The sequence below is a fragment of the Gorilla gorilla genome, chromosome 4, assembly GCF_029281585.2.
Source record: "Gorilla gorilla gorilla isolate KB3781 chromosome 4, NHGRI_mGorGor1-v2.1_pri, whole genome shotgun sequence".
In the NCBI taxonomy this organism is placed as follows: Eukaryota; Metazoa; Chordata; class Mammalia; order Primates; family Hominidae; genus Gorilla; species Gorilla gorilla.
Genome location: NC_073228.2, coordinates 47438577 through 47456537, shown reverse-complemented (window position 1 = coordinate 47456537; position 17961 = coordinate 47438577). Strand labels below are relative to the sequence as shown.

The window sequence follows — 17961 nt, the reverse complement described above, 5'->3', positions numbered from 1 at the left end:
CAAAAAAAAGAATAAACAGCATCTCACTCTCTACTATCTTCAAGCAGGTCAATTCACCTCAGTCAACACCTGTTGGCCCCACAAGGTCCCAGAAAGTATGGATTGCTTTCATATCTCCTCTGGTTTAAAAGGTAAACTTGTAGCTACTATTTATTGAGATATTTCTCAGACCTTGGTTCTTCTGTTTTTTTTTTTTTTTTTTTTGAGACAGTTTCCCTCTTTCGCTCAGGCTGCAGCGCAGTGGCGTGATCTTGGCTCACTGCAACCTCCGCCTCCCAGGTTCAAGTGATTCTTGTGCCTCAGCCTCCCGAGTATCTGGGATTACAGACATGCACCACCATTTTTGTATTTTCAGTAGAGATGAGGTTTCACCATGTTGGCCAGGCTGGTCTCGAACTCCTGACCTCAGGTGATCCGCCTGCCTTGGCCTCTCAAAGTGCTGGGATTACAGGTGTGAGCCACCATGCCTGGCCAGACCTAGGTTCTTTACACATACTATTATTTCATGAGACCTTCAGAATTTTGATAGAAATTTAAAAAACACACAGGTATAGTTATTCGGTCCAATCGCAGAAAAACCACCACTGAGAACATAAAGGGGACATCTCGGTTGGACTCCACTGTGAAGGGGTGATTTATTAGGAAACTTAAATTTTAGACAAATGCTAAAAGGGATTAAGAAGATGGTACAGCTACAAACTGCTGGCAATCATTAATAACTAAAACAAAAGACAGAAGGGAACTAGGAACATCTTCCCTAGCTAGGCTGCATCGCATACCAGATTTCGGTTTTACTTAGAAGCCCAGTAAATGGTCTTGCAATAAATATTATACCCCTTTACTATATAACAGAATCTACAAATTATACTTCTGTACCTTATTTATGGTAGACATTAAAAAATGATTGCTAAACTAAACTGTGAGGACATTAAATCCAATCAACAGCAAATCCATTTAAAACAGCATTTTAAAGGACAGTTTCTTTCTGAGATTCCCAGATCTACATCCAGGATCCAGGTAAAAACCACCTAAATGAGGTAATATATGGGAAATCCCCAATAAAGCCCGACACAAAGTAGACTTAATTTTTAACTTGTCCTCCTCCCTCTCCCAGTTTACTTCTGCAGATTACAGATGATTTGTCAGCACCACCAAAGTTTAAATACACTTTACCTGTTGTCCAGAACTTCGGTTACCCAAAATTTTCTTAGAGAAATGATGTTTTGATTGCAATTCTTCCAGATTCCCTCTGGAAGGGAAAAAGAAAAGAGCAGGTCATAAGCTTCCTCCCACAGAAAACAATGAATCACTAAAATGCCATTTTCAGAAAGAAACAAAGTTTTCTATGTATCATAAAAATCAATGAGAATAAGATAGAAACAGGCTTGAGTTTGAAAACCAGTCTTCTCCTCCCCATACAGGTGGCAGGAGAAACCATGTAACAGGTGACCCAAAGATTCTTAAGTCACCACAGTCTAAGAATATACGACAGGAAGATGCGTCAGTAGTAAAAATATGAAGCAGATGAACTCTGGCACCTATAGGAAAAAGCCAAAGCAGAAGAATTGCAGCAAATTGAAAGCAGGTCACTAAAGGCCTTGCAAAAACCTTCACCCCATCTGCTCTATTCCCTGAAGCAGCCAATACACCTCTCAGGGGGATTTGAGCAGCTAACTAGGAGCAAGCTGTTTAGCTAAAACACCCAACAGCTGGCTCTCAGTCACAGGAACACCCGTCTCCATGGGAGGTGATTTACAGATACAACTGCTCACAAAAAGTCACAGAAAGAAAACACCTGCATCTGTACTGGATTAAACAGCAAAACAGAAAAGTTTCCAAGATGAATTACTGCTCATTATTAAGCTCTGGCAACTCTGCATAGCTCTGGCCAAATGTCATCCATAAGGCGCCCACATTTAGCAAATAAATTTAAAACAATTCCTGAATGTTATGTGTTTATAGTAACTTAATTAAAAGGGTGCTTTGTTTTGTTGTTTAAAGATACAGGAAAAAAAAAAAACTGGAACAATTTCCAAAGGAACAATGGAAAAAAAAAAAGTGAAGGCATGAAGCCGCATAAAGATTTGCACATAAGCCTGGGCAACATAGTGAGACCCTATCTTTCCAAATTTTAAAAAAATTAGCCAGGTGTGGTGGCAGTGGTGGCCACTGCAGTCCAACCTGGTAGATAGAACAACACCCTGTCTCTTACACACACACATACATACACACACACACACACACACACGGCCCAGCACAGTGGCTCTGGCTCACGCCTGTAATCCCAGCACTTCGGGAGGCCAAGGTGGGGGGATCACTTGAGTTCAGGAGTTTGAGACCAGCCTGGGCAACATGTGAAACCCAGTCTTCACCAAACAACAACAACAACACACACCCCCAAAATTAGCATGGTGACGCACACCTGTGGTCCCAGCTACTTGGGAGGCGCAGGTGAAAGAATCACTTGAGCCCGGGAGGTAGAGGTTGCAGTGAGTTGTGATCGTGCCACTGCACTCCAGCCTAGGTGACAGCGAAACCTCAAAAAATAAAGAAGCAAAAAGGTTTACATATGAAGAATCCAGGCCAAGCACGGTGGCTCATGCCTGTAATTCCAGCACTTTGGGAAGCCGAGGTGGGTGGATCACCAGCAGTCAGGAGTTTGAGACCAGCCAGACCAACGTGGACTGACCAACTAACTAAAAATACAAAATTAGCCAGGTGTGGTGGTGCATGCCTGTAATCCCAGCTATTTGGGAGGCTGAGGCAGGAGAATTGCTTGAACCTGGGAGGGGGAGGGGGAGGGGGAGGTTGCGGTGAGCTGAGATTGTGCCATTGCACTCTAGCCTGGGCAACAAGAGCAAAACTCCATCTCAAAACAAAACAAAACAAACAAACAAAAGAATCCAGCTGGGCATGGTGGCTCACACCTGTAATCTCAGCACTTTGGAAGGCTGAAGGAGGAGGATCACTTGAACTTGGGAGCTTGAGACTTCAATGAGCTATGATCATACCACTGCACTCCTGCCTGGGCGAGAGAGGGAGACTCTAACACAATAGAATTTCCAGTACAGCTCCCATTTCTAGCCCTGTTTTCCAACTGAGCTCACCACCTCTTTTCTCATTGAATATACAAGTTATAAAACCTCAAAACAAGAAGTAAATAATATAAAATCTTTAAATGGTGATGTAAGCCAGGTTTCCAACATAGAACTCCATGATTCTCATCCACAAATTCTCTGCAGGCTCAGATTTTCCCCAAAGCCTGAAATTTCTATTTGTTCCAATAAGCCAAAATTATGAAAATACAATTAGTTAGAACTAACTCATCTGTTATATCTCCATCCACAAAGATAAATGTGTATCTTTTTTTTTTTTTTTTTTGAGACGGAGTTTCACTCTTGTTGCCCAGGCTGGAGTGCAATGGCGCGATCTTGGCTCACCACAACCTCCACCTCCCAGGTTCAAGCAATTCTCCTGCCTCAGCCTCCCGAGTAGCTGGGATTACAGGTATGCACCACCACGCCTGGCTAATTTTGTATTTTTAGTAGAGACGGGGTTTCTCCATGTTGAGGCTGGTCTCGAACTCCTGACCTCAGGTGATCCACCCACCTCGGCCTCCCGAAGTGCTGGGATTACAGGCGTGAGCCACCACGCCCGGCCTTTTTTTTTTCCAGACAGTCTCGCTTTTTTGGCCTTGCTGGAGTGCAGTGGCACGATCTCGGTTCACTGCAAGCTCCGCCTCCCAGGTTCACACCATTCTCCTGCCTCAGCCTCCCGAGCAGCTGGGACTACAGGCACCTGCCACCACGCTTGGCTATTTTTTTTGTATTTTTTAGTAGAGACTGGGTTTCACCATGTTAGCCAAGATGGTCTCGATCTCCTGACCTCGTGATCCACCCGCCTCGGCCTCCCAAAATCCTGGGATTACAAGCGTGAGCCACCACGCCCAGCTAATTTTTGTATTTTTAGTAGAGACGAGGTTTTCACCATGTTGGCCAGGCTGGTCTTGAACTCCTGACCTCAGGTAATCCGCCTGCCTCAGCCTCCCAAAGTGCTGGGATTACAGGCATGAGCCATTGCGCCCGGCCAAATGTGTATCTTTTAAGTAATTATTGTTATGAAAGAATTTCTCAACAGTTGAGCTTTTCAATAAAATTTTCTTGGTGGGAAGAATTGGTGATAAATCCTTCAGAGCTTATGTAAGTTCTAAAGCAGCCATTTTAACACATCCATTAGTAAGTATTGTGTACTGATTAAGCTGCAGACGTGGAAAATGCTGAACCCTTACAGTCTGGTTTTCCATAGACAATCCTAAGAGCCACAGAGTATGGGTACTCTATACCCACACTCTGAAGTCTTCGGAATGAGTATCGCTACGGTCTATGCTCTTGACCACAACATGTTGAGAAGATCCACAACAGCCAGGGGTTTTCTCCACAAAACTCGCTGGAGATCTGCAGACGGACTCCCCCCCATACCCCAGGTCTTCAGCTCTGATCAGTGCATGTGTGGGGAGGAGCGGGGATCTGGATACCTGATCCTCTCTATACTGGATGGACATCAATTAATTCATTTTTTTTTTTTTTTTAAACAGGGTCTCGCTCTGTTGCCCACACTGGAGTGCAGTGGTGCAGACCTAAGTCACTGCAGCCTCAACCTCTTGTGTCAAGCAATCTTCCCACCTTAGCCCCCTGCAGTAGCTGGGACTACAGGTGAAGGAACACTACCATGCCTGGCTAATTTCTGTAGAGATGAGGTTTTGTCATATTGCCCAGGCTGGTCTTGTACCCCAGAGCTCAAGTGATCTGCCCACCTCAGCCTCCCAAAGTGTTGGGATTACAGGTGTGAGCCACCACACGCAGCCAATATAATTTCTTTCTTTTTTTTTTGAGATGGAGTTTCGCTCTTGTTGCCCAAGCTGGAGGGAGTGCAATGGCATGATCTCAGCTCACTGCAACCTCCGCCTCCTGGGTTCAAGCGACTCTCCTGCCTCAGCCTCCCAAGTAGCTGGGATTACAGACATGTGCCACCACACCCAGCTAATTTTGTATTTTTAGTAGAGACAGGGTTTCACCGTGTTGGTCAGGCTGGTCTCCAACTCCTGACCCTCAGGTGATCCACCCACCTCGGCCTCCCAAAGTGCTGGGATTACAGGCGTGAGCCACTGCACCTGGCCTTTTTTCTTTTTTTTTTGAGACAAAGTCTCTCTTTGTTATCCAGGCTGGAGTGCAGCGGCACCTCGGCTCACTGTAGCCTCAGCCTCCCCAGGTTCAGGTGATCCTCTCACCTCAGCCTCCCAAATACCTGAGACTACAGTTGCACGCCACCATGCCTGGCTAATTTTTGTATTTTTTGCAGAGAAGAGGTTTTGCCATGTTGCCCAGGCTAGTCCTGAACTCCTGGGCTCAAGTGATCTGCCTGCCTCGGCCTTCCAAAGTACTAGGATTACAAGCATGAGCCACTATGCCCGGCCTCTTTCTCTTAATATAATTCTGTGGGAAAAAAAATAGGCCGGGCACGGTGGCTCACGCCTGTAATCCCAGCACTTTGGGAGGCTGAGACAAGTGGATCACCTGAGGTCGGGAGTTCGAGACCGGCCTAGCTAACATGGTGAAACCCCGTCTCTACTAAAAATACAAAATTAGCCGGGCATGGTGGCACGTGCCCGTAATCCCAGCTACTTGGGAGGCTGAGGCAGGAGAATGGCTTAAACCTGGGAGGCAGAGGTTGCAGTGAGCCGAGATCGTCCCGTTGCACTCCGGCCTGGGCAAGAACAAAACTCTAAAAAAACCCAAAACAAACAAACAAAAAAAAACCCCAGCTGGGAGCAGTGGCTCATGCCTGTAATCCCAGCACTTTGGGAGCCCAAGGCGGATGGATCACGAGGTCAGGAGATCGAGACCATCCTGGCCAACATGATGAAACCCGCCCCTACTAAAAACACAAAAAAATTAGCCGGGTGTGGTGGTACACGCTTGTAGTCCCAGCTACTCAGGACTACAAGCCGAGGCTGAGGCAGGAGAATGGCTTGAACCAGGGAGGCAGAGGCTGCAGTGAGTCGAGATTGCACCACTGCACTCCAGCCTGGCAACAGAACAAGACTCTGTCTCAAAAATCAAATCAAAACAAAACAAAACAAAAAACCCATAACATTAAAACCCATTTATGCCTATTGTTCCATTATTGGAACGCTACGCATGTGGGAGTTATTTATATCCTACTGTTCAAGATCATTGCCAAGGTCTGATTTTTTCCAATTCAAAAAATTGCAATCTCAGGCATAAATGGGTTAAAACAAACAAACACACACAAAAAACCCCATAATCACAGCTACTTACAAATGTTTTGGTTTTCCTTATGTCCTTCTTAGTCTTTATCTAAATGAATACTCTTTCCAAATAACACTAATTTACTAAGGGATCTAGTAGTAAAAATGAACTTTTTTTTTTTTAATTGAGACAGTCTCGCTGTCACCCAGGCTGGAGTGCAGTGGCACAATCTCGGCTCTCTGCAACCTCCACCTCCCGGGTTCAAGCGATTCTCCTGCCTCAGCCTCCTGAATAGCTGGGACTACATGCCCGTGCCACCATGCCCGGCTAATTTTTTGTATTTTTAGTAGAGACAGGGTTTCACCACATTAACCGGGATGGTCTCCATCTCCTGACCTCATGTTCTGCCCACCTCGGCCTCCCAAAGTGCTGGGATTACAGGCGTGAGCCACCACGCCCGGCCAAACTTCTCTTATACTTGTTTACTATTTGCATTTCTTTTTGTGTAAATGTGTTTACCAACTTAACTCCAACATCTCACAAAATGGGTGACGAGCAACTAACCTTCCTTCCTTCTCCTTTCCTCCCTTTCTCTTTTTTTTCTTTGAGACAAGAGTCTCTGTCACCCAGGCTGGAGCACAGTACCGCAATCTCAGCTGACTGTAGCCTCCATCTCCTGGGTTCAAGCAATTCTCCTGCCTTAGCCTCCCGAGTAGCTGGGACTACAGGCGCACACCACCACGTCCAACTAATTTTTAGTAGAGATGGGGTTTCGCCCCGTTGGCCAGTCTGGTCTCGAACTCCTGACCTCAGGAGATTCACCTGCCTCGGCTTCCCAAAGTGCTGGGATTACAGGTGTGAGCCACCGCACCCAGCTGCAATTTTCTTTCTAAAATAAAGAACCATGAGTTTCCTAAAATGAATGGCAGTATCACCAATGTTTTTATCTATTGAGTCAGTAAGTTTTTCTTTGATACTCTTCCCTTTCCTCTCCTTCCAAGTTACTTTTTTTTTTTTTTTTTTTTTTTGAGACAAGAGTCTCTCTCTGTCGCCCAGGCTGGAGTGCAGTACCATGATCTCAGCTTACTGCAGCCTCCATCTCCCGGGTTCAAGCAATTCTCCTGCCTTAGCATCCTGAGTAGCTGGGACTACAGGCACACACCACCACACCCAACTAATTTTTGTATTTTTAGGAGAGACAGCGTTTCACCATGTTGGCCAGGCTGGTCTCCAACACCTGACCTCAGGTGATCTGCTCACCTCGGCCTCCCAAAGTGCTAAGATTACAGGCGTGAGCCACCACGCCCGACCACTAGTTACCCATTCTTACTCTCAGTGAAATGTCAAATAATTCCTGGGAGATGAGTGTAGTCTGGGAAACATTTTGAAAACATTAGTCCTCATTTCTGTAATGGGTCACTCATTCTCTAGGCAAGCCCCCTCCCTGGCAGCTATGTATTAACAAAGCATTAAAGATTGGCTTACAATGTTACAGAGTACAATACTCCTCCAGAGAAATTAAGATCATTTCAAGAAGTAGAATGAGTAGAAGGCAGGTTCTGGAATTAACATTTCTAAGCAGAATATGTCACTGCCAATTGTGGTCTCACTGTGGAGAAAAGTGGGTTCTTGCTCCACTAAAGTTTCCTTTCCCCTGAACCATTATTATTATTTTTTGAGACAGAGTCTTGCTCGGTCGCCCAGGCTGGAGTGCAGTGGCCCGATCTTGGCTCACTACAAGCTCCACCTCCCAGTTTCACGCCATTCTCCCGCCTCAGCCTCCCGAGAAGCTGGGACTACAGGTGCCCGCCACCACGCCCGGCTAATTTTTTGCATTTTTAGTAGAGATGGGGTTTCACCATGTTAGCCAGGATGGTCTTGATCTCCTGACCTCGTGATCCACCCACCTCAGCCTCCCAAAGTGCTGGGATTACAGGCGTGAGCCACCACACCCAGCCCTGAACATTTTATCTATTTTTTCTTGAATGGCTTCTTAAATTTTTTTTTTAAAGAATGCTGCAATTAACGGAAGCACATAATTCAAAAGGATTCACTCACTCACACACAAAAAACCCTGGAGATCTGCAGAGGGGGCCCTCAGTCTTCAGAACTGATCAGTGCACGTGGGAGGAAATGGTCTACATAAGGGACCTGAAAAGGTGCCTAAAATTCAGGACATAGGGCCGGAGAGATGGCTCACACCTGTAATCCTAGCACTTTGGGAGGCCAAGGCAGGTGGATCACCTAAGGTCAGGAGTTCGAGACCAGCCTGGCCAACGTGGCGAAACCCCATCTCTACGAAAAATACAAAAATTAGCTGGGCGTGGTGGCATGCGCCTGTAATCCCAGCTACTTGGAGGCTGAGGCAGGAGAACCACTTGAACCCGGGGGGCGGAGGTTGCAGTGAGATGAGAAGGCACCACACTTCACTCAAGCATGGGTGAAAGAGCAAGACTCAGTCTTAGGAAAAAAAAAAAAAATTTCAGGACATAAGTCTTCTCTGGCTTCCCTGCTTCTGAAGACAAACTTGGTTATAGTGTAGGGGCTGAAAGTCTGAGATTCAGCTGTGAATGGCTCTCATGAATAAAAAATCATTTCTATACTCCATCTACAAATAGAAAATGACATGGAAGCACATGTCAAGTGGTGGAGATGGGTGGAGGCCAAATACCTCAATGTCTTTTGCTAATTAGTAAAGCACCAATTTTTTATTATTTTTTTGAGGCTGGGTCTTGCTGTCACCCAGGCTGGAGTGCAGTGGCATGATCTCAGCTCACTGCAACCTCCATCTCTTGGGTTCAAGTGATTCTCCCACCTCAGCCTCCTGAGTAGCTGGGGTCCAACTGATTTATATGTACTTTTATACTTAATATCTTCGTGAATATATCCTAAATGCCTTGAGTTTATATCTATAAATTCTAGGAGGTGGTATTATTAGATCACAGGCAATGTAAATCTGCATGGTTTTTGCTTTGTACTGTCATTTGATTTTCAAAAAAGGCACTAGTAATTTACAGTGCCTGGCAATGAATGTATACTTAAAACAACTTCACCTCCACCTCTTCAGCACTGTCATTATGCTCCTTTACTAGATGCAAAATGGCATTTCAAAATCATGTCAATTTTCATGTTTCTAAGACAGTAGGATACGTTCCCCCTCATATATCCAACCCCTTTGTGGGTTATTTCCATCCTTTTACCTATTTGTCTATAAAAGGTAATCTTGATATAGTATAGACATTGATTAATTGACATTTAATATAAACATCTGTTTATTTTACTGACTTCCTTCAAATTTTATTATTTTTATAGAATCGTATCAATTCTTTAAAAAATTAAAAGGTTGAAAAAGTTGGCTGGGCGCGGTGGCTCACGACTGTAATCCCAGCATTTTGGGAGGCCGAGGTGGGCGGATCATGAGGTCAGGAGATCGAGACCATCCTGGCTAACAAGGTGAAACCCCATCTCTACTAAAAATACAAAAAATTAGCCAGATGTGGTGGCGGGTGCCTGTAATCCCAGCTACTCGGGAGGCTGAGGCAGGAGAATGGTGTGAACCCGGGAGGCGGAGCTTTCAGTGAGCCGAGATCGTGCCACTGCACTCCAGCCTGGGTGACAGAGCGACACTCCGTCTCAAAAAAAAAAAAAAAAAAAAAGAAAAAGTTGCTTTTTTCTAGAACGGCTTCTATTTTAAAAGATACTGCAATTCATGGTAGCCCACAATTCAAAAGGATTCACTCACACAAAGAAAACCCAAATACTGAAGAAAATCAAGTTTGCTTATATAACATTTATTAGACAGAAACCAAATGTGCTATTTTTAGTCTATTTTCCAAATAACTTAGACACAAATCTACCTTGTCTTACACTAGAAAACAGAATTTAAAAAAATTAGCTGGCATCAACACAGTAATAAATTATGTAATTCTCTCTCAAATTCTTATCTCAAGAGTTTTCTATAGGTTATATCCAAACAGAATCAAATTAACACTGTTTTTCTGTAAAACATAATTCAGTTTGTTTTGTTTTGTTTTTCGTTTTCTGAGACAGAGTGTTGCTCTGTCGCCCAGGCTGGAGTGCAATGGCGAAGTCTCAGCTCACTGCAACCTCTGCCTCTGGGGTTCAAGCAATTCTCCTGCCTCAGTCAGCTTCTCGAGTAGCTGGGATTACAGGCACTCGCCACCAGGCCTGGCTAATTTTTCTATTTTTAGTAGAGATGAGGTTTCACCTTGTTATCCAGGCTGGTCTCGAACTCCTGACTTAACTGATCCCTCTGCCTCGGCCTCCCAACGTGCTGGGATTTACAGGTGTGAGCTACCGTGCCCAGCCGAATTAATAGGATTTTTGAAGATCAAATGTAATGAACATTATTTGAATTATTTCAGCAGGTAGATTCTAATATTAAACTCATTTTAAAGATGAGGAAATCAGGTTTAAAACTTTATAATTTGCCGGCCAGGCGCAGTGGTTCACGTCTGTAATCCCAGCACTTTGGGAGGCCAAGGCGGGCAGATCACCTGAAGTCAGGAGTTCGAGACCAGCCTGACCAAGATGGAGAAACCTGCCTCTACTAAAAATACAAAATTAGCCAGGCGTGGTGGTGCATGCCTGTAATCCCAGCTACTCAGGAGGCTGAGACAGGATTGCTTGAACCCGGGAGGCGGTGGTTGCAGTGAGCTGAGATTGTGCCATTGCACTCCAGCCTGGGCAACAAGAGCAAAAGTCCGTCTCAAAAAAAAACCACAAAAAACAAATAACTTTATTATTTGCCTAAAATCATCTACTTATTAAGTAGTGAAGCCAGAATTTGAAGTCAGGCAGTCTTGCACTAGAGTTTGGACTCTTTCTTGACCACTCGCTAGTAAAGAATTACATTACAGATGGAATTATGTACAGGTTCTATGTGACCCTAATCCCAGTCTTTAGGATCAGAACTGCAAAAGAAAAGCACAAGGCCAGGCATGGTGGCTCATGCCTGTAATCCCAGCACTTTGGGAGGCTGAGGCGGGCGGATCACCTGAAGTCAGGAGTTCGAGACCAGCCTGACCAAGATGGAGAAACCCTGTCTCTACTAAAAATACAATATTAGCCAGGCGTGATGGTGCATGCCTGTAATCCTAGTTACTCAGGAGGCTGAGGCAGGAGAATCGCTTGAACTCAGGAGGCGGAGGTTGTGGTGAGCTGAGATTGTGCCATTGCACTCCAGCCTGGGCAACAAGAGTGAAACTCCACCTCAAAAAAACCCAAAAACCAAAAAACGTTATTATGTGCCTAAAATCATCTACTTATTAAGTAGCAAAGCCAGAATTTGAAGTCAGGCAGTCTTGCACTGGAGTTTGGGCTCTTTCTTGACCACTCGCTAGTAAAAAATTACATTACCGATGGAATTATGTACAGGTTCTATGTGACCCTAATCCCAATCTTCAGGGTCAGAACTACAAAAGAAAAGCACAAGGCCAGGCACGGTGGCTCATGCCTGTAATCCCAGCACTTTGGGAGGCCGAGGTGGGCGGATCAGCTGAAATCAGGAGTTTGAGACCAGCCTGGCCACCATGGTGAAACCCCGTCTCTACTAAAAATAGAAAAATTAGCCGGGCGTGGTGGTGGGCACCTGTAATCCCAGCTACTCGGGAGGCTGAGACTGGAGAATCACTTGAATCCAGGAGGCAGAGGTTGCAGTGAGCTGAGATTGCGCCATTGCACTCCAGCCTGGGCGACAAGAGCGAAACTCTGTCTCAAACAAACAAACAAACAAACAAAAAAAAAACCGCACAAACACCAGAAAGAAAATACATTTCAGAGTTTAAGATCTTAAAATGTAAAATGGAATGAAAGTTTAAACGTAAAATAAAACAGAACAAGCTTTCTTGGTAGCTGGGGAGGAAGGAATAAACAGTATCTTTGACAAAAATGATTTATTTAAGAAGGACAATTTATTTGGGCATTGAGAATAGGGAGACCACAAAACAACTATTAACCCAAGAAATCACTTCCACGTATATCTTTGGAAAAGTCTCTAATAGTCTCATGTTAAAAAAAAAAAAAAAAAGGCCAGGCATGGTGGCTCACATCTGTAATCCTAGCACTTTGGGAGGCTGAGGCGGGCGGATCACAAGCTCAGTTCAAGACCAGCCTGGCCAACATGGTGAAACCCAGTCTCTACTAAAAATACAAAAATTAGCCAGGCCTGGGCTACTGTAATCCCAGCTACTCAGGAGGCTGAGGCAGGAGAATTGCTTCAACCCGGAAGGCAGAGGTTGCAGTGAGCCGAGATTGTACCACTGCACTCCAGCCTGGGCAAGAGAGCAAAAGAGCAAACTCCATCTGGGGGTGTGGGGCGGGAAGAAGCTGGCTGGGCGTGGTGGCTTACTCCTGTAATACCAGCACTTTGGGAGGCTGAGATGGGCAGAACACTTCAGCTCAGGAGTTCAAGACCAGCCTAGACAACATGGCGAGACCCCGTCTCTATTTAAAAAAAGAAAACAAAAAACAAAACCTCTCAAGTTTCTCAAATCAAGCACTAAAAAACCCCCCCATTAACTTGTGTCCTGTTAAATTTTTATTATTTTACTGTGGTAGAATAGACATAAAATGTACTATCTTAAGTGTACAGTTCAAGTATTAAACACATTCATAGCATTATCAACCATCACCACTACCTCCAGAATTTTTTTCATCTTGTAAAACTGAAACTCTAGACCCAGAAACAATAACTCCCCATTTCCCCTTCTCCCAGCCCCTGGCAATCACCATTCTACTTTCTCTATGGTTGTGACTACCTAATTATCTCATATAAATGGAATTATATATTTGTCTTTTTGTGTCTGGCTTATTTCACTCAGCATAATGTGTTCAAGGTTTATCCACGGTATACCATGTGTCAGAATTTCCTTCCTTTGGCCGGGCGCGGTGGCTCACGCCTGTAATCCCAGCACTTTGGGAGGCCGAGGCGGGCAGATCATGAGGTCAGGAGATCGAGACCATCCTGGCTAACACTGTGAAACCCCCTCTCTACTAAAAATACAAAAAATTAGCCGGGTGTGGTGGCAGGCGCCTGTAGTCCCAGCTACTCAGGAGGCTGAGGCAGGAGAACAGCGTGAACCCAGGAGGCAGAGCTTGCAGTGAGCCGAGATCACGCCACTGCACTCCAGCCTGGGCTACAGAGCGAGACTCCGTCTCAAAAATAAATAAATAAATAAATAAAAAGAATTTCCTTCCTTTTTAAGGCTGAATAATATATTCCACAGTATGTACATACCACACTTTGTTTATCCATTCATCTGCTGACAGACACCTGGGTTGTCTACAACTTTGGCCACTGTGAATAATGCTGTTATGAACATGGTTGTACAAATCATTCAATTCTTTTTTTTTTTTTTTTGAGGCAGAATCTTGCCTCGTCACCCAGGCTGTAGTGCAGTGGCATGATCTCGGCTCAATGCAACCTCTGCCTCCCAGGTTCAAGTGATTCTCCTGCCTCAGCCTCCCAAGTAGCCAGGATTACAGGTGTGTGCCACCACACCTGGCTAATCATTCAGTTCTTTTGTTTTAACATCCAGAAGTGGAATTGCTCCATCATATGGTAATTTTTAGTTGGTTGAGGAACATTATCTTGTTTTCCACAGTGGCTAATTTTTTTGCATTTTTAGTAGAAACAGGGTTTCACCTTGTTGGCCAGGCTGGTCTCAAACTCCTGACCTCAGGTGATCCGTCTGCCTCAGCCTCCCAAAGTGCTGGGATTACAGGCGTGAGCCACGGCTCCTGGGCGAAAAGTGATTCTTAACCTTGAATTTTGTGAAACTAAGCAAGCAATGGACTAGAAGGCAAGAGATTCTAATCCCAGAATGTAATCCATGCACTTCAGGAATAAGTTCTTTCCATATCCTAATTTCTGAAATAAATGAAGCATATCAAGTTAGATGATTTCTAAAATCTCTTCCATTTAACATTTGATGAAAACTATCTCAGAGTAAAATTCACCAAACTGACAAATTATGTGGAACTCAAAAGTCTAGGGATAGGAGAAAAGTAAAGTAACAGCAGTAAAATTAAACAATATAACAAGATGTCAAAAATTTAAAAAGGCACTTCCCAAACAATCATTTCAGAAAATTTGCGGTTGGACTAAGTTAAAAAATTTCAATATTGACTCACTGTAATTCCAAAGTAGGTATTAACAATCTAGGCATCCCAGCTCATGAGCTGAGCAATCCACTAAGAATCGTGCTAGTGACTCATACCCCTGAACGCGACTGCTTTATGTGCAGAGACCAGGAATCAATTAAAGGGTTTACAATGAAGTGTTGTTTAAATGGAACGTTTTAAGTGGAAGTTAATTCCACATGAGTGATAATAGATGTTTAATAACTAGCTCGTGACAATTTCCAAGCAAAAGCATTACAGCAGCTAAGTAGCACATAGTAATCTATGTGCTACAAACATGAAAACAACTTGTTTTCAAAAGAGCTCTTGGCTATGAATATTTGAAAAACCTAAAATATAATTTGTGGTGAATCAAATTATAAAACCTCATGGAGAGTGAGCAGTTTGAGATCTTGGCTGTATCAACCAATGAGGAAACAAAAGGCACCATTGTGGGTTGAAGTGCCAATTTTCGCTGGCAAAAAGCCATTCTATTTGAATGTAAGAACCTTCAGGAACCAGCTGGAGAAGTATGAGGAACCTGGGATAGGGATAATATATTCATTCACAACATATCCTAAGTGGAACTGTCTTCATGCAAACAGGACAATATTGGAACATTTGTCCAAAACAGCCTAAGATTAGGTCAAACCATCTGTTCTGAACAATGCTCAGTCTAGAAAAACGAACATGTCTAAGACAAAAATAAATGTATGATTTTCCAATATGACTACGTTTACGATACAAAATTTCTTTAAAAAACCCAACCCATACCATCGGCTGGGTGCGGTGGCTCATGCCTGTAATCCCAGCACTTTGGGAGGCTGAGGCAGGCGGATCACCTGAGGTCAGGAGTTCGAGACCAGCCTGACCAACATTGGCGAAATCCTGTCTCTACTAAAAATACAAAATTAGCGGGCATGGTGGCACACGCCTGTAATCCCAGCTACTCGGGAGGCTGACGCAGGAGAATCACTTGAACCTGGGAGGTGGAGGTTGCAGCGAGCCAAGATCGCGCCATTGCACTCCAGCCTGGGCAACAAGAGGGAAACTCCGTCTCAAAAAAAAAAAAAAAACAAAAAAAAAACCAACACCCATACCATCATACACCAATGGTGTCATCTGGTACAACTTTTCTGGAAGGCATCTTGGCAATAGTTATCAAGAACTTTAAAGTGCTTATATCCTTTGATCAATAATTCCACATTTAGTAATTTACCCTAAACAAATACAGGGCATTTATTATAAGAAACACATAATTAGGTTGGGTGCAGTGGCTAACACCTGTAATCCTAGCACTTTGGGAGGCCGAGGCAGGTGGATCACAAGGTCAGGAGATCAAGACCATCCTGGCTAACACTGTGAAATCCTGTCTCTGCTAAAAATACAAAAAATTAGCCGGGCATGATGGCGGGTGCCTGTAGTCCCAGCTACTTGGGAGGCTGAGGCAGGAGAATGGTGTGAACCTGGGAGGCGGAGCTTGCAGTGAGCCAAGATCGAGCCACTGCACTCCAGCCTGGGAGACAGATCGAGACTCCATCTCAAAAAAAAAAAAAGAAAAAAGAAACATATATAATTTATGGTATAACCTCCATAATGGAATATTGTACAACCATTATGGGGGGAATAGGGAGGGAGTAACAGCTAATGGGTATCAGGTTTCTTTTTGACGGAATAAAAACATTCTAAAATATTCTAAAATTAGGGTGTGTTGGCTCATGCCTATAATCCCAGCATTTTGGGAGGCCGAGGCGGGTGGATCACCTGAGGTCAGGAGTTCGAGACCAACCTGGCCAACATGGTGAAACCCTATCTCTACTAAAAATATAAAAATTAGCTGGGCGTGGTGGCAGGTGCCTGTAATCTCAGCTACTCGGGAGGCTGAGGCAGGAGAATCGCCTTGAAACCGGGAGGCAGAGGTTGCAGTGAACCAAGATCATGCCATTGCACTCCAGCCTGAGCAACAAGAGCGAAACTCCATCTCAAAAAAAAAAAAAAAAAAGAGTCCAGCCTCAGTAAATTGTGTGATAGAGCCACTTAATAAAATAGAGTACACTGAAGAAAGTCTAGGTGTGGGGCCAAGATGAAGAGCTCACTTTGGACAACGCAATTCAAATTACCTCCTCTGAGTATCTCTGTGGAGATGTTGAACAGGCAGCCAGGATAAAAAAAAAAGAGGTCTGGCTACAAATGAAAATGTGGCAGTATTCAAAATATATATGGTAACCGAAGCCACAGAATGGATAATTTCAGGAATGAAAATTTTGAATCCAAATAAACATCTACTCTGGATGGGCAATTAGGAATTCCAAGTCCAAGAATGACTCAAGGGGAATTCCTAAAATAGAGTCCAGCTCTAATTTGAACGTTCCCAAAAGGAATGTTATAACTCATTAGTTAAGTAATAATAAATTAAGCCAAAACTGATAAATACTACAAACATGTGAAAGAAAATAATCTCTATAACTATTGGGAGTTGAATATAGTTTAGAGATTAGAGGATAAGAATAGGGGTGTGTGAAGTTTATCCGATTTATATAGAGGAAAAACATCAAAACTTACTCTGAAACCCTATGCATTTCTTTCCTTTTTTTTTTTTTTTTAAGACGGAGTCTTGCTCTGTCACCAGGCTTCAGTGCAGTGGTGTGATCTCGGCTCACTGCAAACTCCGCCTCCCGGGTTCAAGTGATTCTCCTGTCTCAGTCTCGCAAGTAGCTGGGACTACAGGTGTGTGCCACCAGGCCTAGCTAATTTTTGTATTTTTCGTAGAGACGGGGTTTCACCATGTTGGCCAGGATGGTCTTGATCTCTTGACCTCATGATCCCCCCGCCTCGGCCTCCCAAAGTGCTGAGATTACAGGCGTGAGCCACCGTACCTGGCCTCTTTCCTTTTTTTTTTTTAATTTCTTATTTTTGTAGAGACAGGGTCTCATCATATTGCCCAGGTTGGTCTTGAACTCCTGGACTCAAGCAATCCTCCTGCCATGACCTCCAGAAGAGCTGTGATTACTGGTGTGAGGCACCATGCCTGGCTTTTCTATCCTTTTCTTTTTTTTTTTTTTTTGAGATGGAGTCTTGTTCTGTCGCCTAGCCTGGAGTGCAGTGGCACAATCTTGGCTCACTGCAACCTCTGCCTCCCAGGTTCAAGCGATTCTCCTGCTGCAGCCTCCTAAGTAGCTGGGACTACTGGCGTGTGCCACCACACCTGGCTAATTTTTTATATTTTTAGTAGAGACGGGGTTTCACGGTGTTAGCCAGGATGGTCTCGATCTGATCTCATGACCTGCCCACCTCGGCCTCCCAAAGTGATGGGATTACAAGGCGTGAGTCACTGTGCCTGGCCCTCTTTTCGTTTTTTGAGATGGAGTCTTGCTCTGTTGCCAGGCTGGAGTGCAGTGGCACTATCTCAGCTCACTGCAACCTCCACCTCCCGGGTTCAAGCGATTCCCCTGCCTCAGCCTTCAGAGTAGTTGGGATTACAGGCGCGCGCCACCATGCCCGGCTAATTTTTTATATTTTAGTAGAGACAGGGTTTCACCATGTTGGCCAG

General features: G+C 44.3%; 1 protein-coding gene across 5 annotated transcripts in view; it reads right to left on the bottom strand.

Annotated features, from left to right (window-relative positions):
- GJC1 (gap junction protein gamma 1) overlaps nt 1-17961 on the bottom strand; it is a 32391-nt gene that overhangs the window by 7752 nt on the left and 6678 nt on the right. For all 5 annotated transcript variants that reach the window (XM_019028563.3, XM_019028564.3, XM_031011626.2 and 2 more), the window contains exon 2: nt 1174-1249. The gene's annotated coding sequence lies outside the window, so the exon portion shown is untranslated. The remainder of the gene's footprint in view (nt 1-1173; nt 1250-17961) is intronic.